General features: G+C 41.3%; 1 pseudogene; it reads right to left on the reverse strand.

Moving 5' to 3' along the window:
- Positions 1 to 207: 207 nt before the first annotated feature.
- Positions 208 to 26,286, reverse strand: part of LOC139479491 (uncharacterized) — a 31,520-nt pseudogene continuing 5,441 nt past the window's right edge.

Genomic DNA, 26,286 nt, shown 5'->3' on the forward strand with positions numbered 1-26,286 from the left:
ATAAATGTTATTTTAAGTTCGCAGTTGTTTAAAGTTCAAATCAATGTCTTTTTGTGAAAACTTTGTTAAGATATTAAATATTTATACAATTTAGGAAGAAATCACTGCAGGTACATCATGCAATTAGTATATATAACTAGTTTATCTTTGAAAAGCTTTACAAATATTTATCATGAATGTTTCCTAATTTTGTGAATGTCTTAAACATAAGGTTTAATTCTCATAACCATCTCATGGGAAATGTGTTTTTGCCTGTTAACAACGTCGTGTACACTTGAATTAGATCTAGATGTATTGGTGTGAACAAACAATCTCAGAAAAATCAGATACTCTGTTTAAATGAACGGTCCTACTGCAAGTTAGCAAAGTTTTACAGGTTGACATAAAGTCCAAGAGATTCACGTCGTCGTTGAGCAAACTCCAGACACAGGCGGACATCGTCCTGGAAGGGAAACCAACATGTTAGAGTGAGTTTGCTTTAACGCCGCTTTGAACAGTATTCTAGTTATATTACGGTGTGCGAGCTTGATATGGGAGGGTAGACCGACTTGATGCAGGCTTTAACGTTAGAACTATAGACCCTAGACACGTAGTCCTTATCATGGCGTTCCGCACATTAGCACGGAGACACATTTGTCAATATTAACCCAAAACATTTTCAGCCACACACGAATTCTAACCTCAAGCTTGTGTTTGTTTTATCATGAAAATGTTGGATCCAAAGTGCGTGTATGTCATCTGTCTCAAGGCGTTTCAGACACTATCAAAAACAGATAATTGTGAGGTTGTGTCTGTGCCCTACCTGCGAGAATGGAGGCCCACCGAGACTTGACTGTAGACGTCGCATATTGTTGATGACGTCCACCCTGCCGTCGTCCTGCATTCTGCTGGCAATGTTTACCAGTAGGACCAGGAACCTAGCCTCACTCACAGAGCTGCAGTAGAGTGACAATACTTACTTACATGTACACACAAGAAGATGCCATTGGAAGAGACTCGCTCACAGAGCTGCAGTAAAGTGCCATCACTTACTTTTAAGTACACAAGACAATGTCAGGGGTAGAGACTCATTCACAGAGCTGCAGCAAAGTGTCAGTACTTACTCACATGTACACAATACACTGCCAGAGACAGAAACTCACTCACAGAGCTGCAGTAAAGTGTCCATACTTACTTAAACGTACACAAGACAATGTCAGGGGTAGAGACCCACTCACAGAACTGCAGTAAAGTGTCAGTGATAACTCACATGTACACAAGACAATGTCAGGAGTAGAGACTCACAGAGCTGCAGTAAAGTGTCAGTTGTAACTCACATGTACAAAAGACAATGTCAGGGGTAGAGACCCACTCACAGAACTGCAGTAAAGTGTCAGTGATAACTCACATGTACACAAGACAATGTCAGGAGTAGAGACTCACAGAGCTGCAGTAAAGTGTCAGTTGTAACTCACATGTACAAAAGACAATGTCAGGAGTAGAGACCCACTCACAGAACTGCAGTAAAGTGTCAGTTGTAACTCACATGTACAAAAGACAATGTCAGGGGTAGAGACCCACTCACAGAACTGCAGTAAAGTGTCAGTGATAACTCACATGTACACAAGACAATGTCAGTGGTAGAGACTCACAGAGCTGCAGTAAAGTAGCAGTGCTAACTCACATGTACACAAGACAATGTCAGGGTGGTGACTCACTCACAGAACCGCAGTAAAGTGTCCGTACTTACTCACATGTACACAAGACAATGTCAGGGTGGATACTCACAGAGCTGCAGTAAAGTGTCAGTGCTAACTCACATGTACACAAGACAATGTCAGGGGTAGAAACTTACAGTGCTGCAGTAAAGTGTCAGTGCTAGCTCACATGTACACAAGACAATGTCAGGGTGGAGACTCACTCACAGAACTGCAGTAAAGTGTCCGTACTTACTCACATGTACACAAGACAATGTCAGGAGTAGAGACTCACAGAGCTGCAGCAAAGTGTCAGTGCTAACTCACATGTATACAAGACAATGTCAGGAGTAGAAACTCACAGAGCTGCAGTAAAGTGTCAGTGCTAACTCACATGTACACACGACAATGTCAGGGGTAGAAACTCACAGAGCTGCAGTAAAGTGTCAGTGCTAACTCACATGTATACAAGACAATGTCAGGGGTAGAGACTCACTCACAGAGCTGCAGTAAAGTGTCAGTGATAACTCACATGTACACAAGACAATGTCAGGAGTAGAGACTCACAGAGCTGCAGTAAAGTGTCAGTTGTAACTCACATGTACAAAAGACAATGTCAGGGGTAGAGACCCACTCACAGAACTGCAGTAAAGTGTCAGTGATAACTCACATGTACACAAGACAATGTCAGGAGTAGAGACTCACAGAGCTGCAGTAAAGTGTCAGTTGTAACTCACATGTACAAAAGACAATGTCAGGAGTAGAGACCCACTCACAGAACTGCAGTAAAGTGTCAGTTGTAACTCACATGTACAAAAGACAATGTCAGGGGTAGAGACCCACTCACAGAACTGCAGTAAAGTGTCAGTGATAACTCACATGTACACAAGACAATGTCAGTGGTAGAGACTCACAGAGCTGCAGTAAAGTAGCAGTGCTAACTCACATGTACACAAGACAATGTCAGGGTGGTGACTCACTCACAGAACCGCAGTAAAGTGTCCGTACTTACTCACATGTACACAAGACAATGTCAGGGTGGATACTCACAGAGCTGCAGTAAAGTGTCAGTGCTAACTCACATGTACACAAGACAATGTCAGGGGTAGAAACTTACAGTGCTGCAGTAAAGTGTCAGTGCTAGCTCACATGTACACAAGACAATGTCAGGGTGGAGACTCACTCACAGAACTGCAGTAAAGTGTCCGTACTTACTCACATGTACACAAGACAATGTCAGGAGTAGAGACTCACAGAGCTGCAGCAAAGTGTCAGTGCTAACTCACATGTATACAAGACAATGTCAGGAGTAGAAACTCACAGAGCTGCAGTAAAGTGTCAGTGCTAACTCACATGTACACACGACAATGTCAGGGGTAGAAACTCACAGAGCTGCAGTAAAGTGTCAGTGCTAACTCACATGTATACAAGACAATGTCAGGGGTAGAGACTCACTCACAGAGCTGCAGTAAAGTGTCAGTGCTAACTCACATGTACACAAGACAATGTCAGGGTGGAGACTCACTCACAGAACCGCAGTAAAGTGTCCGTACTTACTCACATGTACACAAGACAATGTCAGGGTGGATACTCACAGAGCTGCAGTAAAGTGTCAGTGCTAACTCACATGTACACAAGACAATGTCAGGGTGGAGACTCACAGAGCTGCAGTAAAGTGTCAGTGCTAGCTCACATGTACACAAGACAATGTCAGGGGTAGAAACTCACAGAGCTGCAGTAAAGTGTCAGTGCTAACACACATGTACACAAGACAATGTCAGGGTGGAGACTCACTCACAGAACTGCAGTAAAGTGTCCGTACTTACTCACATGTACACAAGACAATGTCAGGAGTAGAGACTCACAGAGCTGGAGCAAAGTGTCAGTGCTAACTCACATGTATACAAGACAATGTCAGGGGTAGAAACTCACAGAGCTGCAGTTAAGTGTCAGTGCTAACTCACATGTACACAAGACAATGTCAGGGGTAGAAACTCACAGAGCTGCAGTAAAGTGTCAGTGCTAACTCACATGTATACAAGACAATGTCAGGGGTAGAGACTCACTCACAGAGCTGCAGTAAAGTGTCAGTGCTAACTCACATGTACACAAGACAATGTCAGGGTGGAGACTCACTCACAGAACCGCAGTAAAGTGTCCGTACTTACTCACATGTACACAAGACAATGTCAGGAGTAGAGACTCACAGAGCTGCAGCAAAGTGTCAGTGCTAACTCACATGTACACAAGACAATGTCAGGAGTAGAGACTCACAGAGCTGCAGTAAAGTGTCAGTTGTAACTCACATGTACAAAAGACAATGTCAGGGGTAGAGACCCACTCACAGAACTGCAGTAAAGTGTCAGTGATAACTCACATGTACACAAGACAATGTCAGGAGTAGAGACTCACAGAGCTGCAGTAAAGTGTCAGTTGTAACTCACATGTACAAAAGACAATGTCAGGAGTAGAGACCCACTCACAGAACTGCAGTAAAGTGTCAGTTGTAGCTCACATGTACAAAAGACAATGTCAGGGGTAGAAACTCACAGAGCTGCAGTAAAGTGTCAGTGCTAGCTCACATGTACACAAGACAATGTCAGGGTGGAGACTCACTCACAGAACTGCAGTAAAGTGTCCGTACTTACTCACATGTACACAAGACAATGTCAGGAGTAGAGACTCACAGAGCTGCAGCAAAGTGTCAGTGCTAACTCACATGTATACAAGACAATGTCAGGAGTAGAAACTCACAGAGCTGCAGTAAAGTGTCAGTGCTAACTCACATGTACACACGACAATGTCAGGGGTAGAAACTCACAGAGCTGCAGTAAAGTGTCAGTGCTAACTCACATGTATACAAGACAATGTCAGGGGTAGAGACTCACTCACAGAGCTGCAGTAAAGTGTCAGTGCTAACTCACATGTACACAAGACAATGTCAGGGTGGAGACTCACTCACAGAACCGCAGTAAAGTGTCCGTACTTACTCACATGTACACAAGACAATGTCAGGGTGGATACTCACAGAGCTGCAGTAAAGTGTCAGTGCTAACTCACATGTACACAAGACAATGTCAGGGTGGAGACTCACAGAGCTGCAGTAAAGTGTCAGTGCTAACTCACATGTACACAAGACAATGTCAGGGGTAGAAACTCACAGAGCTGCAGTAAAGTGTCAGTGCTAACACACATGTACACAAGACAATGTCAGGGTGGAGACTCACTCACAGAACTGCAGTAAAGTGTCCGTACTTACTCACATGTACACAAGACAATGTCAGGAGTAGAGACTCACAGAGCTGGAGCAAAGTGTCAGTGCTAACTCACATGTATACAAGACAATGTCAGGGGTAGAAACTCACAGAGCTGCAGTTAAGTGTCAGTGCTAACTCACATGTACACAAGACAATGTCAGGGGTAGAAACTCACAGAGCTGCAGTAAAGTGTCAGTGCTAACTCACATGTATACAAGACAATGTCAGGGGTAGAGACTCACTCACAGAGCTGCAGTAAAGTGTCAGTGCTAACTCACATGTACACAAGACAATGTCAGGGTGGAGACTCACTCACAGAACCGCAGTAAAGTGTCCGTACTTACTCACATGTACACAAGACAATGTCAGGAGTAGAGACTCACAGAGCTGCAGCAAAGTGTCAGTGCTAACTCACATGTACACAAGACAATGTCAGGAGTAGAGACTCACAAAGCTGCAGTAAAGTGTCCGTACTTGCTCACATGTACACAAGACAATGCCAGGGACACAGACTCTCTCATAGACCTGCAGTAAACTTCCAGTACCCACTGACATTTACACAGCGGTTCATGGAAGTATTGATACTGGTATGCCATAAACAAATAGGGACATATAAAATAAGTCATTTACAGCATTGAAATTGTGTACGGCTGTTGATGCATATCATAATTCTGAATTGATTGCAGTGTTCGTGACATTGTACATGCCTCACCACAGCATGTGTAGGATGAGTACACATAGTTTATCAGAAACCTCAGATGGTAGATAAGAGGTAATATTCAAGTGTAGAGCTTCATGGATGAGTTTATTGCTTATCATTTTTTTATACTTTAGGTGCTGAAATGGATAGGTGAGAAAAAAATATTCTTACTCTGAAACAATTGTGCAGGAGCCTCGTTGCGAGTCACTCATCCATGTCAGTAAGCTGTCTATCAACAGAGTGACACTTGGGTCACGTGTACTTCCGGTCAAATGGTAGTGCTGAATGGGTGTGGCTACATCAGCACCCTGAAACACAGTTCTTATCATTACAGACCAAAGCAATAGTTGAACAGAAAGTATACATTTCATAAAACAATGAGAGAGTGAGTTAGTACACCGCTTGTAGCAATGTTTCAGCAATGTCACGGTGGGGTACATCAGAAATGAGCTTCACAGATTGTACCAATGTAGAGCATCGAACCCTGGCCTTCAGCGTGACAAGCGAGCGATTTTACCACCAGGTTACATTTGAAAGTACACCTGCCAAACGTCAATATTGAATAGTGTTATGTTGTGTCGATCATTTGTGCTTTTTGTGTGCTCTTGTACCAAAACGTTTTAGAATATCAGTTCCAAGCTGCCTTCGTTATATGCTGCTATTTTAAGTTCTGCCTTGCTGTCAACCACACATCAAACGAGAATTGTCATAACAACGAACCCGAATGAGTTTAGTTAATAGCTCACATAACGTATCATTGAGGCATGCATATCACGTGCTTAGAAACAGATCAACCTCCAACAGAAAGTATGGCAGCATATTCCTGACATATTGTCAGATAGGTCTACCTTTGGGTGTTTCATTATTGCTAAAGTGTAAACCCTAGACCTTGTATCCAACAGTGAAGTCATCACAAGCACACGAAGTACCTTGTTTAAAATTAACGAACTGAATGGTCCTCTTTAAAGATGGCCCATTGGTTTATCGTGGCAGTATATACATGACTCACAAGTGACCGAGGAATGATTGAAGGATTGACTGTCATAGTTACCTACTTTTGGCATGTTTCCTGCTCTTCACGAAATAGACATTTGGCAACATTGGGCACTTGCTGTGACTTTATATGTTGTCCTTTCTCATAAAAATATTATATTTGTTGTAAACAGATTGATTATGATGCTTTTCCTTATTTAACTTAGTAAAACTATCAGCCTTACATTTACTGTGAGATCAATAGTGTTGACGATAACATTATTTGATATAACTTTAGTTCTCTGCATGCTTGCTGTCAGCCTCGATGTGGAGACAGGACAGTCAGTCGACGGGAGGTAGATCTGCAAGGCAATCAGTGTTAACGTTAGTGACTGTTGCTCTTTCAGGATCTACATTGAGGATCTACAGACTCATGTGAACCACAAATGAACCTTTACAACAGATTATGTTATTTCCAAAAATGTTCCATACCTACCAGTTGATCTGAAGCCCACGTGATCAAGGAATGCGAGTCGCTGTTATACACCTGATTCCACACTTCCTCTTTGTCTGGGTGTGACGTTATTAGGAAGAATCCCTTCCTTGATGTGTATGACTGCATTAAGATTTAATATATTACACGTGTAGTTATGTTACATCCATTAAACCTACATACTCATTGCGACAAAGCATACCAACAATGCAACGTGGTTAGCTACAGTAAAAACAGTACGTTACTTCACACGATGGAAGAAAATATGGTCAATGGTTGAACTGTGAATTACGTGTTAACATGTGTAATGTAAAGACGTCTGAGCTTGGCATCAAATGAGTGAGCTAAACAATATTTCACCCCCATTGCATGGGAATCATATCAAGAGTATCACACTTACTTCTACTGTGGTAATAGGTCCTTCTGGAAGACCTCCTGAAAATATATAGTAATTTCACTACAGCGTAACCGCAACTATGTTGTAACGAGGTCCTCATGTGTTTAAGGATGGGAAATTGGAAAAAAGACACAACTGTCTCAGGGACGAAAACGAACATTACACTCACCCCCAGATTCATTTTCCAAAGCCTGCAATAAAAGCATATATCAATTTTATATTATAAATATCTATGTTTATCAAACATATTGTAAATGATTACTTATCGCGTATACAGCTATCTTTGGTACAAATAATTCCGATTTTCTCCAGTTCATGCCTCTTCATTGGGTTACATACTGTATGATGTACCAACCTGAAGGTGTTCCTGTACAGACTTGTTACCTATGGTAACTCCAGACACGTGACTGAGATCTATCTGTCTGATGACGTCAGCGTCCAGTGATGTGTCACCATCTGACACCGCCAAAGCAACGGCCTGGTACAGGAACAGGTACTGCTCCTGGTGTCAGACAATGAGAAAATGATGCAAGGAAACCAGAATATACAGCATATGAGCTACACAACGCGTTGGTGGTGTACTCACTTTTGTCTGAATCATGTTCTTCCTCTGGCCTCTCATGTTGGAGGCGAAGCTGACAACGTCAACAATGCCTTCTGCCGCTGCCTGATCCACGAGACTCTATAAAGCGATGTACGTCCCTGTCCGGCCAATGCCAGCACTAGAATAAGAAAAACAACTGGTGTATATCACATGCAATTCCTAATTTATACTATTCTTTACTACAAATTCCACAAGCACCAATTATGTCCACATCAATGCTTTGCATATACAATATATGTAATATACTTTCTTTCGAAACATCTTTGTTTCTCTATATCAAAGAATAAATTGCTCGGGAAGGTTACAGATGCAGCGAACGAACATAGACATGTGCACTCATATTGTAAAAATCGGTTAAGAATCATTTCCGTCCGTCCTGGCCTATCCACTGATATCCAACCCAATTATATTCTAACCTGCAGTGAACTATGATAGGTTGTGTTTGCTGTCCTGCAGTGACCTTGACCCTCCACATAAACTCCAGCAATGCGGAAGTACCGGGTACACCATGGTCCGGCCAGCTTGTGAAGTGAAAGTGGTCAACATGGTGTATCTTGTCTTCCTGGCAAGAAACATTAAATACAATTTATAGAATTGTTGAATGGATTGGTGTACGTTATCAATGATATTCCAAAAACCCTTTAACAACTACAGGGATGTATATCCTCGAAGAGAACCCTTTTCGAGATTTAGTATTAGTGGGGAATATAATACCTTTTTATTGTAAAGAGACAATCTAGTCACTGTGTAGTTCGCTAGTTGTGTTTCTGTGTCCTTGGTAACTGCGATGTCACCGTAAGTGTGAGTTCCTTGTTCTGGCCAGTACTGAAGACACTTCATCTGTAAGTGTTACAAGACAAACATTTCAAGTGGGATTAATATCTTAGTTCAAGCGAAACGGAATTATAAATAAAAGCAACATGAAAAACTACAAATAAATGTTCTCTAATCACAAGTTGAATTGTAACTTAAGCAGCATTGGTACAGCCATTAATACAGGAACAGTAGGAATACTGACTATTGTCATTGTGTGTGTAAGATCGGATTTCTTCATTGGGTATCACTGACTGATTTGAGTCTCTCTAGTACAACATCTGGAATTGGAACCATTTTCATATTGTTTTCTTTCAACGTTATTGTCCAGTAACTGCTGAACATTTACGTGTGGAAGATGCTTCACAAAGGTACCTTCCCTGCTTCTACAAGTCCCGTCACCATGACAACTGTTTTACATTCCTCCTGATAGATCATCCTCCAGAAATCCACCACTACTTCTGGTCTGTAGGGGCCTTATATATTTACAAGAACATTAATACAACACGAAATGAGTGTAAAAAAAATATGTTCATTAAGAGGTGCCCAGCAGTGATCACTCAAAGTGGTTCTACTTTACCAAACAATCCTTTGTTCTTGATTTTCATAGTTCAGAGTTATATTACACTCAAGATCAAACGCAATTTTACAACATTACCAAAATTTATTATTCAACAGTTAAATTAAGAAAAAAAATAATCGTTCACACATTTAACAGTGTTGGTTCACGTAAGTCAATGCCTTGTGTGTGTTACTATTTCCCTCATGTCATCGTGATAAGATAAATGAAGCCATCATCCTTTTTTTTGTGGAGACTTACCTTGTGCTGCTATGTAACGCTTTTCTGTTTTGTATCCCTGGAGAGAAGTTGCGAAAATTATTAGCAACATAAACCATTGTATCAATAATGTAAATATAACACGTCAATGACAGAAAAATAGTACATTACAATGCCTTTTTAGCAGTATAAAACCAGGTGATTTATTTAGTGATTGGTACTCCAGCTGTACGACTGCCTGTAGATAATTGAGCCGGGAGTCCAGACTGATATCATGAACATCGGTCGATAAATTTGGGATACGATGACATGCAATCAACTTAGTCACCAAGCCTTACCACTCGATCCATTTAGTCGCTTAATACGGAAAGCATATGTCTCAGTTGGGCATATATTCTTACCCGGAATACCTATGGGCTTCCGTACAGTGAACCAGTAAATTATATCAAGTCTAAGTTAGGATGCCTTAACTACTAGGCTATCTCCATAAACTCAGTTTTTGTCAAAGATTACACATATGCTTCAACTTTACAACTGAACGTTTTACAAGTACATGTAATCTGTTGTAGCAAAAGTAAATATAGAAATTCTCAGTTTGTATTCCTTGTTTGATTGACATCTGTTGCTAAACTCACATCGAGGTAGCTGGCGTTGATGTAGTCTCTGTCATCACTCACGTCGCGCAGCACCACGCGGTTGTAGTTATCTGGCAACAAATTGCAGTAACGAATACATGGTCTATTTGGACTTGACATCAGATCATGCAGTGCACCTGACTAAAATGGACGTAGGAGTTAACATGTTCACTCTCATCTACATGGCGTACTCACATGGGTAATAGCCTCTGAACCTGTTTTTTCCGTTGTTTCTGGGTTGTTGAGATTCATCATAGGAGTGGATGAAACCATCAGGAAGTCGCTGACAAAGCAAACAAAGAAAACTTTTCACATACACACAAAGATAATTACAAAGCAAATCATCAATTCATATTGTTACAGCAGAGATATATAGTCGGTCAACCAACTCAGATCATTCATCATCATAGGAGTGAATGAAACCATCAGAAAGTCGCTGAAAAAGCAAACAAGGAAAATGTGTCATATCCACACAAGGATAACTACAAAGTAATCACTTATTCATTATTATTGCATGAGCCAATTTATGTGGTGAGGTGAAGGTGAGGTGAAATTGGGTTTAACGTCGCGTCCAAGATTATTGCACTTATATAACGACGTGCATGCACGTGTGTGTGTGTGGCTGCTTGTACTAGACCGGACTGATGCCGATTTATAATGCTAGCCCACTGAGATACCATACCGTAGTTTAACATGAATACCCCACTCAGACACAGTATACTGACTCCGAGCCGACCAGTCCTTGCTTTAACCCCTTAATGCCGAGCGTCAGACAGGGTAACAACAAGTACCATCTTTTAACGTCTTTTGGTATGGCGCGGCCGGGGATCGAACCGCGGACCTTCTGTTCTCCGGGCGGACGCTCTACCACTAGACCACGGAGGCCAATTTATGTATTCCGTCATCCAAACTCAAATCTGGAAGGCAGATCCAATAAGTGTAATAGCCAAGAGTGTGCCTTGATGTCAGTTTCGGAGTCGTGCATCACTCTCTGGTGACAATCAAACATGGACATTTGAAGGGTTGCAGGTTGTGAATTTCGGAGCAGCATTATAAATAGAGTCTAATATCTAGTTGGCAGACACAACTCACCTTCAGAAAACAAGCATGAGTTGTTTGCTACCATATTGACCGTAGACTAGATTTTTGTTTGTATTATCTTTTATGAAGCCTTAAAAACAAAAAAATTAGGATAGTTTTCTGTAGCAAATAGTCATAGTATCTAGCTCAGTTTGTGTAAATCAGTGTAACAGTTGTTTTACAGGTTGCGTGCGTATGATAGTGAACTGTGTTACTTTGTTAGTTTTGTTGGTTAGCATGTTGATTTAATTGTAAACTGAAGGGCATATTTACAGTAAGACTTGCTCTTTTATATGACGTATAATTCTGGAAATAATTAAACTTAATGCTTTCATTTTGTGATGTGTGATATGTGCTCTCGGGCTAGTGTACGACTTTTAGAAATTACCTTAAATTCCTCTTCTGCACTTGCTATTGTCATTTCTTTCACTCGTGTCTGAAGCCCGGACACGGGAATCACGTGATCACGTCCAGTATCGTCCAGGTTGTAGTAGTTTCTGTCAGGGACATCTGGTGTGTCCTCCACCTGTACAGGCTGGGCGGAGACGTCGTAGTCTTCCTCCTCCTCCTCCTCTGCTCTCTTGGTGTCAAGGTTGCCAGTTCCATCTTTACCTGTATCCTTGCTAGCATTCGTATATACAGCGTCCCCAGCTACATCGCCGTGTGATTCAGACTGGCCATGCACATTGGTCTTTTTACCTGATGTCTTTTTTGAAGACAACACTGGTTTCTCGTCTTTATCAAATCCGACATTCATGTACATACCGTTGTTTTCAACTGGCAGAAACATAACAAAACCATTGTTTTATAAGATTGAGTGAGTTATTTGGGTTTAACGCAGCTTCGAACAGTATTCCAATCATATCATGGAGTAACTTTTTAAGAGACCGTCAAAATGTAATGTTAGTCCTTATCATGTATGGAAGAGGGCATGGCGGGTACAGTTTGGTCACGGTTGAATTTACTGGATCTCACAATGTCCCGGCCCTTCAAGCATCATATCAATATCAATTGGCATGTAAGTCTTTTTAACTTGCATAGTTCTGCCTCTATATGCATTGTATCAGACACATGTATTTTTTATAAAGGGAGCAAAGCAAAGAGATGAAACTACCTTGTGTTGGTGTCAATTTACCAGCAATGACTGGCTGGTGAGTGGAGCGTCCGTGACTTTTCCGACGTCTTCTTCTAAATATAAAGACACAAAGTGTTTTGTTTGTTTGTTTGTTCAACACCGTACTCAGCAATATTCCATCTATATGACGGCGGTCTGTAAATAATCGAGTCTGGACCAGACAATCCAGTGATTGACATCATGAGGATCGACCCACGCAATTGGGATCAATGACATGCATCAACTAAGTCAGCGAGCCTGACCACCCGATCCCGTTAGTCGCCTCTTACTACAAGCATAGTCACCTTTTACGACAAGCATTGGTTGCTGAAGACCTATTCTCGGACCATCTCTGATCAAGACACAAAGGGACTTAATTCATGATTAGGACAAGGCCATGTTGTAATAAATATATACGTATCTAATACTATGTATGGTCTTCCACGACATAACTGGGGTTTGACTTTAGTATCTCACGATTTGTCAAGGGCTGACCCGTTCTTGACAAAACAGACCTGATCAGGATGACTGCAAGGACCACCACCAGAACCACCACCACCGGGCCAACAACAGCTCCTACTACAGCGGGGATAGGAACAGAGGTGCCGTCAGACTGCTGATCACTGGGGCCTTGTGTAATAAGAACAAACATTGCTCAGTATTGGAGTGAACTTTCTGATCACTGAAACACTATTATCTTGTGAATTGTAATCATATACCCATGCGTCCAAACGAGTTACTAAGTACACGATTAGTAGCAGCATTGATACAGGACATGATGTATGAACAGTGGGTTGGCTATTCCGTTTAGTCCCTCGTAATTCTATCAGCCCAAGCTTCAAACAATTCAATCAATATCATCTGTGTAATGTCCTTCCTTTCTTGACAGACTTTGTTATATTCAGGTCATTTGGACATTTAAAAGACAGGAGAACACTTATTTTTATATTCAAATGTTTAGTCAGTAAAGTTTCAAACAGGAATATTTTATCAAAGTTTTAGTTATTTCTTAAGCCTGATAGAAACTACTTGACAAACAGAGGCTTATCACCACCACATTAATGTCTCATTCAAAGACTTTTCATGTCTCACAAGACCTGTTACAGGCAAAGCTTCGGGTTTCAGTCATTATTCAGATCTCAAATGCAGCTACCACAGTAACAGGAAAAAGGTTCAAAATACATATTATTCAAAATTATTGGCAAGGTGTCATTTGTAAATGTTTGAAAAAACCAGGCACCTCTGTTGCTTGCATATGGCATAATGTCGTTACAGATTTCCTAAGTTATATTGTCATTGTTTAACGAATTGTTTCCATCCTGTTCCACAGCATCAGTCACCCTCCTTTCTTACTGACACCCAACACAGTGAACATAATATTATCAAGTGAGCAGTCAGCCATTGTCAATGCTCCCTCCCACCGGCTACAAGCTTCCATCCTTTCACCCCACCCTCATGAGTGTGACATAATGTGATTACCTGTACAGTCAGCCAGTGTCCATCCCGTCTCACATCCACTGTCACAGGCCCCTGTTGAGTTACAGGAAGAGTTCCCTACGCAGTGTCTGGAGGAGCAGGCGCCAAGACAGTTTGATCCATAATGATTGGAATCACATTCTGGAATAAGATGGCAGAGAGGTCATAATTCCTATATTTCCTTTAAGAAGTAATACACATATCCCAGAGAAAGTGAAAAGTGTCTTTGGCCCAAATGAAAGTCTTATTCATTTTCCCTTATTATTAACGTGCGAGAGATGAAAACGTATTTTTAGGTTCGAAATCTTCCTACATATTGAATTGAAAACGATTAAAGATGAATTGTCGAGTGACCATCATGGGTGACATGCGTGTCATCATGTGATTACCTGTACAGTCAGCCAGTGTCCATCCCGTCTCACATCCACTGTCACAGGCCCCTGTTGAGTTACAGGAAGAGTTCCCTACACAGTGTCTGGAGGAGCAGGCGCCATGACAGTTTGATCCATAATGATTGGAATCACATTCTGGAATAAGATGGCAGATGGATCATATTTCCTATATTTCCTAAAAGGTTTAACCGAATGTTTAATATTCAAGAGAAACTGAAAAGTGTCTTTGAATAAAATTAGTTTTAATTGCTTATTCACTCACTCGTTTAATTAGGATTCACTTCAATGACTCACTTTCTTTACAGTCAGCACCCATCCAGCCAGCTTCACACCCAAAATCGCATGTCCCTGTTACCCGATCACATGATGAGTTTCCTGCACAGCGTCTGTCAGGGCAAAGATTGATGCAATTTGCACCGTACTTTCCACTGGCACATTCTGTAACAAAGAACTGAAGAGGTAATAATGTATTCAATAGCTGTTTGTAAAACGATTGTCTTCATGGTAACACTGTGGTGTAAGCAAGCTTCCTTCGCCTTTTATGAATGATTTTATCATGCCTCTGCCTCCCACCTCACTCGATAATTAATGTGTCTTTTTTTATCTGTCAACTGTCAGCATTCTTTACCTTGTGTGCAGTCGTCTTCTGTCAAACCAGGGAGACATCCTGTGTCACATGCCCCAGTTTGATGGTCACATGACGAATTTGTAGCAGAACACTTCCGCTCAGCACATGTGTTGTTGCAGTTAATGCCATAATTGGTATTGTTGCAAGCTGTGAAATATAAACAAGAGCTAGAGTATTCGTTTTACGTACAAATGAGGCTTATGAAGCATTTGATACGTAAATTGTCCTAGATAGTCGGTCCATCAAAATCTACAAAACTAGTCAATAGGTATTGGAAGAAGTCATTCTTAGGGCCCTTGCATCACTGAAATCACGCAACAGTGAGACTTACACAACACACACCTGTAGTTATTCCTAAACTTTAATCTGGACTTACTAAGCTCCAGCCCTAAGTTCCCTTTGTGCAAGAGGGCCCGTATCTTCAGTACCATTTATCGGATCACACCAACCCTGACAGTAAGACCTCCTCACCTGTGTCACACCTCTGTCCCTGCCATCCCGGTCTACAGTCTCCAGGGCAGAAACCAGTCCATCGATCACATGATGAATCCAGGCAGTGACAGAACATGGTACAGTTAACCCCGTAGATTCCTGGACTGCAGACTGTTGCAATGTGAAGACAAGATTAGTGCATTTGACTGCGTTGAGAAATGGAGAGGAAGGTAAGGTGTGGTGACATGGAGTTCTTCGCGTTTAAAAATATTTCAATCATGTTGCGACTTGCATATGTGTGGCTGCTTGTAGTGGTCCGGATGTATGGCGGTTTTATCAGTACTAGCCCGCTGATATACCATGGTACAGTTTAACGTGGATACCCCACTCAGAATTTCTTGCTTTTTTTCCTTAATTTTGCATAGGATTGGCAGAGGACCGAACTACTGACCTTCCAATCCCTTGGCACACACTCTATCCACTACATCATGGAGGAGGTCGGGAGAGGAAGTCACACAGACGGGAAAAGTAAGATTATTTTGACATATAGTGTAGATAATGCGTAATGTTGTCCTTAATTACAACAAATAATATCAATGATATATAAAGTCATACAATGTGTGTAAGTAGAAGGGAGAGTTTTAAGAGGATTACAATGGCTAAAATACCAGAAATGGAAAACACTTTATCCTATCTATCTGATTTGATCAGTTTGACATGAATAGTACCAGATTGGGAAATACATGAAAAAAGTAACAATTGTCAAAGTAGTATCCAAATAGCTAACCATACAAAAACATTATACAGGTACAAGGGAGAATGGAATCAAGTTCCTCTGTTCGGTCATGGCACTTTTTTAATAATGTGTAGACTACATCGAAGTGTGAGAGATCCACGTGAGACATTTGGCTGAATATATTTAAGTAATTGTAACATCGTACTTACTACACCTCATATCATACTTGATAAATCCAATCATCGCCTGTTTTCACAACAGGAGCCTATAAGAAATTATAAACCATGCATGCTAGTTGTATACATCAAATTGAAACTTTTCGTTTAAAGATCCAGTTAGAAATATTGAATACATCCCATATACACTGCGATACTGCCTGAGCTATGTTTGATGCAGCGTTCAAATGTTAAGATTTTTGTAGCTGTAACAGGCAGTGACACACACCTGCATCACTGGCACATGTACTTGTAAATGTAACAAAGTTTTACCATAGATCTCCACCTCACAGATGTTGAGTGCATCCCTGTGTCGAGACTCCGTCCCCGGGTTCCTGATGGTGAGATACCTGCCGGTACCGTTACGGGTCACGTCAGTAGGGTTGGGCGTAGAGGATGAAATCGGAAGGGTAGAGCAGATGGTGGAGGGGTCATTGTTCAGGTAGATGCTGGAGTTGGCATTTCTCCAGTAGTCTAGTGTAAAACACATAAGCAGACTATTATATTGTGTCAATAAAGTAGCTGACTTACCAAATCATATAATTGTGATAATGGAGTAACCGAAAGCAGACACATCCAAACCATAATGTATATTTTAAAGCCAGTGGGATTTAGAATGTTACATGCATACTCCTGATCGCTAGCACGTTAAGACGTGCTAGGACACGTTAGAAAAACACATTGAAGCTGAGGCATATGCTGCTTGTTTATAGAATGCACGATATCCCTCCCTGACAGGTGTATTCAGCCAACTGTACCTAAGCATTATCTACCAAACCCTATAAACTGGGGCCTGTGTTGGTAATACGTCAATGTCCAGTACAATATAATTTACACAGAAATATTTAAGATGGCGGTTGTGTAACCTGATGAGATAATGACTTTATGGTATGAAGGATGATTATTTGGTTGTATCAAATCTTTGAAAGGCATTTAGAAGTGAAACACATAAGGAAAATAATTTATGGATGTCAACTTCTTTATTACGAGGAACAAGTTTCGGAGTATATACCTACTCTTTCATCCTGATGATATATACTCTGAAACGTTGTGTTCCTCATAAATAAAAAGTTGAAATCCATAAATTCTCTTCCTTATGTGTATGTGAACCACCCCGCACAGCAGCAAGATTATATATCGTATATATGGGTGTGACAAAAACAAACAAAGCCGTTTGGGCTATTGGCTGTATGGGTGGGAACTGATGTGCGGGTCAGTGTCGACACATTTGAAATAACGTGTGTTACTGGCAAAATATTTCCTCAAACTTAAGTAACATTCTCCGAGGCATGTTCCCTTCCAATATCTCAAGCGACATAGGTAACTCCAGTCAACAGCAGCTGTCGGTCTGTCTTTGGTCTAATCTTCGGTCGCTCAATGTTTCTGGCAATTTCATGGTTGCACTACATATACCCTACAGGTGATACCTAATGCGTCTTATCTGGCGTGTCACATTAACTTCGAATCCATCCAGAAATGTCACCAGTAAACAAGAGTAACTCTACCAGCCACAGCGACCATACGCCTTAATTCCATGTCAAGGGCGGGGCCACAAGTTGTAGGCATAACCAATAAAAATTTGAACACTGGCACGTATTCTTGTTCCTAATCTTTTGATTATATCCAACTAAAATGGATTGATGCATTTTGTATTTTATATTATTCCTCTTGTCTCTAATTAGAAAACAACAACCAGGAGAAAATGATCAAAGCAACTGACGCCGGTGAAAACTTCCTCATCGCCGATAAAAGAGACTTTGGCAAGCTGAGACTGTATTTGCTGGGGGTACTTTCTACTCCTCCCACAAGCTGTTTTGTCAAATATACACCCTCCATGTTGAACATCAAAGGCATCGTGTATCCTCTTGTTTACTGCGTCATACCCAATAAGTCCGAAGCTTCCTTCACAACTGCCTTCCAGCTAATTAAGGATGAAGCAAAACGACATGTACAGTATTCCAGATTAATTGTGTGTGTGTGTGTGTGTGTGTGTGTGTGTGTGTGTGTGTGTGTGTGTGTGTGTGTGTGTGTGTGTGTGTGTGTGTGCTTGTACTAGTCCGGACTGACGCCGATTTATAATACTAGCCCACTAAGATACCATGCCGCAGTTAAACATTAATACCCCACTTATACACAGTAAACTGAGCCGACCAGTCCTTGTTTTAGCCGCTTTATGCCGAGCGCCAGACAGGGTAACAACAAGTACCATCTTTTAACGTCTTGATGCGGCCGGGGATCGTACCCCGGACCTTCCGCTCTCCGGGCTTACGCTCTACTGCAAAACCACCGAGGCGGTCTTACTTGAGTAGAGAGTGTTCACTGGAGTAAAGTGCAGTGGAACCACTTTGGTAACAGCGGTCATAGGACGAACAACAACATCGAAGGGTGGCATGCCACTTTGACTACTTTCCACCCTCAAGTCTGTGATGTTGTTAAGCTGATTACACGCGAGCAATCCAGAAACGAGGTGAAACGAGCCCGGCAGTCACCCAAGACAACCAAGAAAACGTCCCTATGTTGCCGTCGACCAGAGGCTGCCGAGAGCAAAGGACTCATCAATGGCCACTTAACTGTCTTGGGGGATCTTCTATACCCACACCACTTAATTACCTAAATCCAATCAAGCAGAGTAAAGCCACACACCTAATTACTTTTATCTATCTTTTACCAAAATATGAGGTGAAGTGGGTGGACACCATTTATACAGTTAAAGAAACTACATGGTTGTATGTCCAGTACGGAATCCTGACTGCGCTTCAGTATAATAAACATCACCAGATATGTAATCTTGAAGCAATGATTAAAACATAAAGCTGGATAAGAACGCTTAGTACCGTAATACCTCTGTAATATGAAACAGTACGCATGTCACATGTTTTTTTACGCGAGGGGGGGGGGGGGGGGGGGGGAGACAAAAAATCCCACGAATCATGAATGTGGGAATCAGCGTTTATACGAAACAGCATTTTGAACATAAATGTAACACATGGTATCAATAATTCAGCTGAAAAAAAACATGAACAAAAGTTCATGTTGCCTGGATACTTACATCCCTTCCTACTGTAGATCCTGATGTTATACAGATGGTAGCTATCGCCCAGATCCACTGTCCAGTCTGACGGAGATCTACTAGCGTGGAAACATGTTTTGTCTTCACCAGTTATGTTACTGTCTCCGTTCACAGCCTTTGATGGGTACCAGATGCTATGATATCCAGATGTTGTGGATGCTGTCTTGTTCAGTGCAATGTTGTCTGTGTAGTACAGCGATCATATCACACACACAGTTTCATCAATATTGCATTATATACATATACTGTAGATGATCTGAAACTTGGTGAGTCAAAGCTTTATGATTATGGAAAAAAACATGCATGCATAAAACAAATTTCAGCAATGAATAACCACTTTGATATAATACGATTTTATTCTCTTCTGGGTGTATAGTAGCCCCCGCCATGGGTCCAAGTTACGGAGCGTATTTAATTACAGGTGTACATGTAGGTTGACAGTCAATAGCTCTACTGCAGATATTGTAAAGAAATTCACAAATCAACTTCATTGTACATGCATGTTAATTACTGAATATAAGCCTACCATTTCGCATGCAGCACACAACTGATTAATAATAACATCGACACAATACCATACAAAGCATGTAGTACTGACGTTTCTGACAAAGGCCTCCTTCCTTCCTCCATCCGCGTTCACAAGATTCCGAACAGGCACCTGTTGTCACGTCACATGATGTCCCACAGTGACAGGAGTAGCTGCAGGAGTCGCCGAACTGTCCTGGTGGGCAGGAACCTAGGGAGAGATATAGAGGTGTGAGATCTTCTGTGACAGGAGTAGCTACAGGAGTCTCCAAACATTCCTTTTGAACTGGAACCTAGGGATAACATTCCCTGTGGACAGGAACCTAGTGAAAGATATAGAGGTGTGAGATCTTCTGTGGCAGGAGTAGCTACAGGAGTCGCCGAACTGGCCTGGTGGGCAGGAACCTAGGTAGAGATACAGAGATGTGAGATCTTCTTCTGTAACAGGAGTAGCTACAAATTGAAATAGTTTCATGCATTTCGTAAGAGAGTTGCCATAGTCAAGCATGTTCATGGGAATAAGAGGGGGTGGGGTGGACCACATCGTTGTTTTACCGATCGTCTTGTGGTATTTTGTGATTTTGTGATATTTCTATAGATTTACGAACCACTATTCCAACTTAGTGCTAGCAGTGAAACTTGGACTTTTTCAATTGAAAATAAAACAAATAGAAAGTTTTGTTAATGGGGATATTTCACTGTCAGCCAAACCAGCTGAAGATCTGAAATTACATTGTCTAATCTTTATGGAGTCAGAAATTTTAGCAAATTGATACATAGATACTGTTGGATATCAAACCGTTATGAAAACAATGTATCAATTTCCAAATATAATAGATCTAGAGAATCTCACCCGAGTGCCTTTTGATACCAAATAGTGACAAAATTGACTAAAGTGGTAAACTCAGAGGCTTGCCGAGGAGTTTTTCTACTTTTATCAACGAGTGTTGATATATGTGATATCAAAAGACACGAGGGTAAGATTATATTTATCATCCAACATCATTCTTCCAAATTTTTCAGTTTGTATACATTAATAAGCAGTGTCTTAAGTGTAAAAAGTACTGCTAACAGCTTCAGTAGCAGAGCCATTAGTGATGTCATTTGATTGTGACGTCATGGTAACAATCATGTTACAATTGTCTGCAAAGCATCGTGATGCAATTTCATTGCAGCGATATCTCCAAGTAGATATCCCTTGATCTAACCAAGCGATATCTCCCGTGGAGCCAGTTTGGGATGATAAATTGAAGTTTAATGAATTAATGTTGTCTTTTAAGGTACTGAAGCCTTTGACTGCGTATATATTCCATGCAATGAATTTTAGAAATGATGAGTGACTTAAGCAAGTAGAAATCAATATGTCCACCCTCCATCAAAAGATATGTACTATAGGCCCATGCCCTTTCAGTATTTCTGTAATAAAGATTGATTGATAACAATGATGTCTCCCTCGTTTAGTTCGGGCAGGGAAAACAAATATAATATTGAACTGTAACATTGACATTTGTAAATATACAACGCCTACGGCAGAGAATAACCTGTCCATTAGGCAAAATAGCGCTGAAAATCATATGAATTGATGACTCCAAGTGGTCGCCAAAGTGTAAGCATTCGCTGCCCTACAGGTAGCCCCCGCCACTCACATAATTCGCATTAAAAAGTATTTGTTTATTCATGCACAGCAGTACTCCCGCCAAGCGACGGCGGCTTGAAAACAGACCAGTCAATCACATGATGGATAAGAAATACGCCCGGGCCACACACGCCAGAGAAGAAAATCTCGATAATCCTACGAAACAGATTCCATAAGGCTTGAAAGGTGAAATATATATGAATTGATATAGTTGCAGCGTATCATTGTATAAGAATACTGAGCTTAGTATCTAAGATCTGCAACATTGATATACAACTATAACAGTCCGTCAGGTACGAGCGTACGAGCTGACATAAAGACATACAATACAATGTCATTATGTCTAATCATAGAAACACATTGCCTTTCTAATTCAGTTGGGGCGGCTGGGTAACCAAGGGGTTGAATATTGCTTTCGTCACGCAGAAGGCCCGGGTTTAAATCCCAAAATTGTGTGTGTGAAACCCATTCCTGATGTACCCATCCTTGATATTGCTGTAATATCCCTAAAAGTGGCGTAATACCATACTCACTCACTCACTCATTCTCGCATATCCTTGAATAGAACACATTTTAATCGTGTTTATATCGATATGATATATCTGGAAAACATTTAAAAGTGATGAATGAAAAATATATGTATAAAGTGTCTTGCATTGTTGGTATATTCAAAACGTCAACGCCAGAGAATGATCATTGATGCGTAAAAGGTAAACTGGTGATGTAAATTATATGAATGGATCACTGAAAACCATTGATGACACCAGGTGTTCGCGAAAAGGCTATAAATGTCCTGTTTTACCGTAACACATACCTTTGATAAGTATGAATGTTGACAATTTATTGCCCAGAAAATACGTTGTCAAATAGTCACACATAAATCACCAGGCGTGTGTATATCATAATTATAGTATTTCTAATTTATCCACTGTACAACATTATGCATTGTAAGAAGCTTTGAGTGGGAGGGGCCTCCGTACCTGTAGCTTCTTTATGTATTCACCATTTGATCTGATGGTATCAACCTGCTTCGTCTAATTATTAATACAGGTAAACAGTTAGACAACCTTAGTCATGGAGGAGTGATTTTGCTGGTAAGACAGGGGTACACTAAATTAAAACAAAAAGACACTTTGCCATTAGAAGTTGAGGCTGGTAGATTTACTAGACCCGTCACACCTTTAGAAAATCGTATATACGAATACTGTAAAGATGAAACTGTTGAGGATGAAATACATGTTACGGCAAGCTGTGATCTTTATTCAGGAATTAGATATTCGTTATCGGGATCTGTAACTGAAGTATATCGTAATTTTCCGCAACTATCACCTGCTGACCAGTTGAACTTCGTAATGCGTTATGATGCTATTGTAAAATTCCTGACTGCCTCTCATCATGGCGATATATGTGATGGGCTCTCTTGCTGGTAATATAGAGTTGGACCACGTTTCACAGATCATACGGGTCAGTGAGTACATTGATTACACCGAGCCATGGATATTTCACTCATGCATGTTGACCCGACATAGGGATGGTAGGAACCTGTGTTATGTTTGAAAGGAACATGGGACAGAGATGATTCAAACCCGGGGTGGGGATGACAGGACCACGGGGTAGTGATGACAGGATCCAGGAGCTCTGGTTTATAGAGTGTTAAAAGGGTTTTATTTTTAAAAACAATCCCATTTACATTTTGCGCGTTATAACGAGACAGTTGTGAGTTAAGGATAAAACACGACTCCGAGGTTTGGTTTCAAAATGTAAAACCGCGAACCAAAACCGAGGAGGAGTGTTTATCAAACTTATGAACCATCTCAATGCAAGAAATACCAGAAGAAACAAGAAAACATCGGGATACGTTTTTTGTGAAACAATACAGACTGTCGCGGTGTAAAGGGAATTCGATCAAAGCGTGCGAGGGAAACACCACGTACAGAATGCAGCACAAACTGAAGTCATGATTATTAATATGAAAGTGATATTGAACTTTTCATCACCTGTCCCGATGGCTCTGTGGGAAAACAGTGGGTTACAAAACATAACACGATATGTGTGATTGCAGGTTCTATTCCCGTCATTCATAATGAAAAATATATTTCTTGTCTTCGATTTTAAATCTTTGGAAGTATGAAACACCAAGTACAAATTTCACCTACTTCTCAACTCATCAGGTCTTACTAGGAAAAAAGTAAAGCCTCATACACGGGATGAGGTCTAGCAGGGAAAAAGTAAAACCTCCAAAGACGTTACGAGATAGGAAGATACTTACAATACAACAGGCAAAGGTGACAATAGGTTTATAAGACTGAACCTTGTGACGTGGATGATAACAGTCCCTTGGTGTTAATGACTTGACCTCGTGAAATGGATGACAGGGTCATGTGTACGGATGACTGAACCTCGTGTTATGCATGACAGGACCCAGGATATAGGTAACAGAATTGTTATTTTATTTGTTCACCATTTAACCAGATCAGGAGATGGCTTCTATGGGGACACAGACTGAGAACACATGTGAGAAATGTGTTCTGATCCTTCCTGTGTCGGTACACATGTACAATTTGTGGTCTGAGAAGCAGGTAAGTTTGTTAAATGCAAAGATGTATCGTTCTTACTGGCTACTACTGGCTTCTATACTATCAGCGCTAATTACTGTAAAGTGTTGGCTTCCATTGCCTATTGCTTATCACCTATCACCGCCAATCATCTGTTGGCTTCCCTTGTTAGTTTCTACCCTTTGTTATTTTACACCTTTTGTTATCTTATTAATTTTTTTGTCCTTACGTGTACATATATATGCCCTCTGCCTCATGGCATTCATTGCAGTTGCAGTTTGTACCCCAAGCGAGCAACACCTCCCAAGCCAGCACAGAGCATTGCCTGATAGCCAGCCAAGGAGAACTCCAACATCGGTAATTATCACGTCATCCTTTCAGCCTTATTCACATACTCTTACAATCACTCTCACCGTTTGTTTGTTTGTTGTTTAACGCCGAACCTAGCAGTGTTCCAGCTACAGGACAGCGGTTTGAAAATAAACGAGTCTTGGCCAGACAATCAGTTGCAGTTTGTACTCCCAGCGAGCAACACTTCCCAAGCCAGCACAGAGCATTGCCTGATAGCCAGCCAAGGAAACTCCATCATCGGTAATTATCACGTTATCCTTATTCACATACTCTTAAAATCACTCTCACCGAATTAATCATAAAACCCCTAAATCCTTAAAAAAAACAACAACAACACTAAATAACCAACACCTTATCCTACCCAATCTCCCTAACACAGCTCGCACTCATTTCTACTCACACCCACGCCCACCACTCAAACACACCCTTTGACCCAACTCCTAAAAGCAAAAAACACCTAATCCCCCCTTCTCCTAAACACAACGCTCGCTCTTTCCTACTCACCACCCACGCCCACCACTCACATACCTCCACTCCTTCGACTAAATATCTCTTAATCCCCGCTTTCCACTTGTCTCACCTTATCCCAGCCTTCCAGAATCAAACTTAATCTTCAATAAATAATCCATTTCCCAAACCCTCCTACTAAAACCAACAACAAATAACCACCGCAACCTCCTCCGCCTCCTAAACACAAATCACCAAGTAAAAACAACAAACCAACTCACCTCCCCAAAACCACCACCACTCACCACAACACACGCTCTCCAACACAACACCCAAACAATATGACTGACACCCGCAACGCCACACTCGCAGACATTCCAGCTCCTTACTCACCCACGCCCGCGGAAGCGCACAACACTTCTGGGAGGTCACTCGAAAACATCGTCCCGACCGAGTATGGCGAAAACACGACATACACCACCCCAACCAAACCACAAAACACCAAAAAACGCAAACTCGACACATCCACTCCACCTCCATCGCCAACACCCTCCCCGGCCGCCTTCCTCACCACCTTCGCCCTCTACTTCTTCTCAGCAGGCTCAGGCACCACTCTCTCACTAGAACTTTCGGCAGACAAAATAGGACTTTGGTTCAAAAGACAAAAAATAAATTACAACAATATTAAAAAAGCCAACAAAGGATACCAGATAATCTTTCCTAACCGAGAATCTTACAACGCAGCAAATAAAATAACTCAAATATTCCACGTCACGGTAATCAAACAAACACCTAATTGGCAACAATATACACGAGGCGTAATTAGGGTTAACCCAAGGGAAACAACTGAGGACTTACAATTATACTCTCTAGAAGCTAACATAAACCAAGACCAAAACCCTCAACCCCTAATCACCAGCACGCGCAGAATAACCTCAACTAGAAACGGAAAAACGGTCCCAACCTCCATTGTCATAATCAACTTTAAAAAAACCGCTAAATTCCCTGAAGCCCCCAAACACATATCCTTCGGAGCCCACACAAACTTAGAAGTCAAACCCTATATAAAGCAGGTTAAGCAATGTTCAAAGTGCCTCAAATACAACCACACTGCTTCCCAATGCACCTACCCTAAAACTAAATGTAAAAAATGCGCACAAACAGACTGCCCAGGCACATGCACATCCTGGTGCATCCACTGCAAATCCACCCAACACACTTCACTTTCAAACCAATGCCCACACAGACACACACTCACCCAGCAGGCCAACAAACACATAAACATAGAAACGGCTAAAATCCAA

This window comes from Haliotis cracherodii, unplaced genomic scaffold, assembly GCF_022045235.1.
Source record: "Haliotis cracherodii isolate W230 unplaced genomic scaffold, xgHalCrac1.p SCAF_4, whole genome shotgun sequence".
NCBI classification, from domain to species: domain Eukaryota; kingdom Metazoa; phylum Mollusca; class Gastropoda; order Lepetellida; family Haliotidae; genus Haliotis; species Haliotis cracherodii.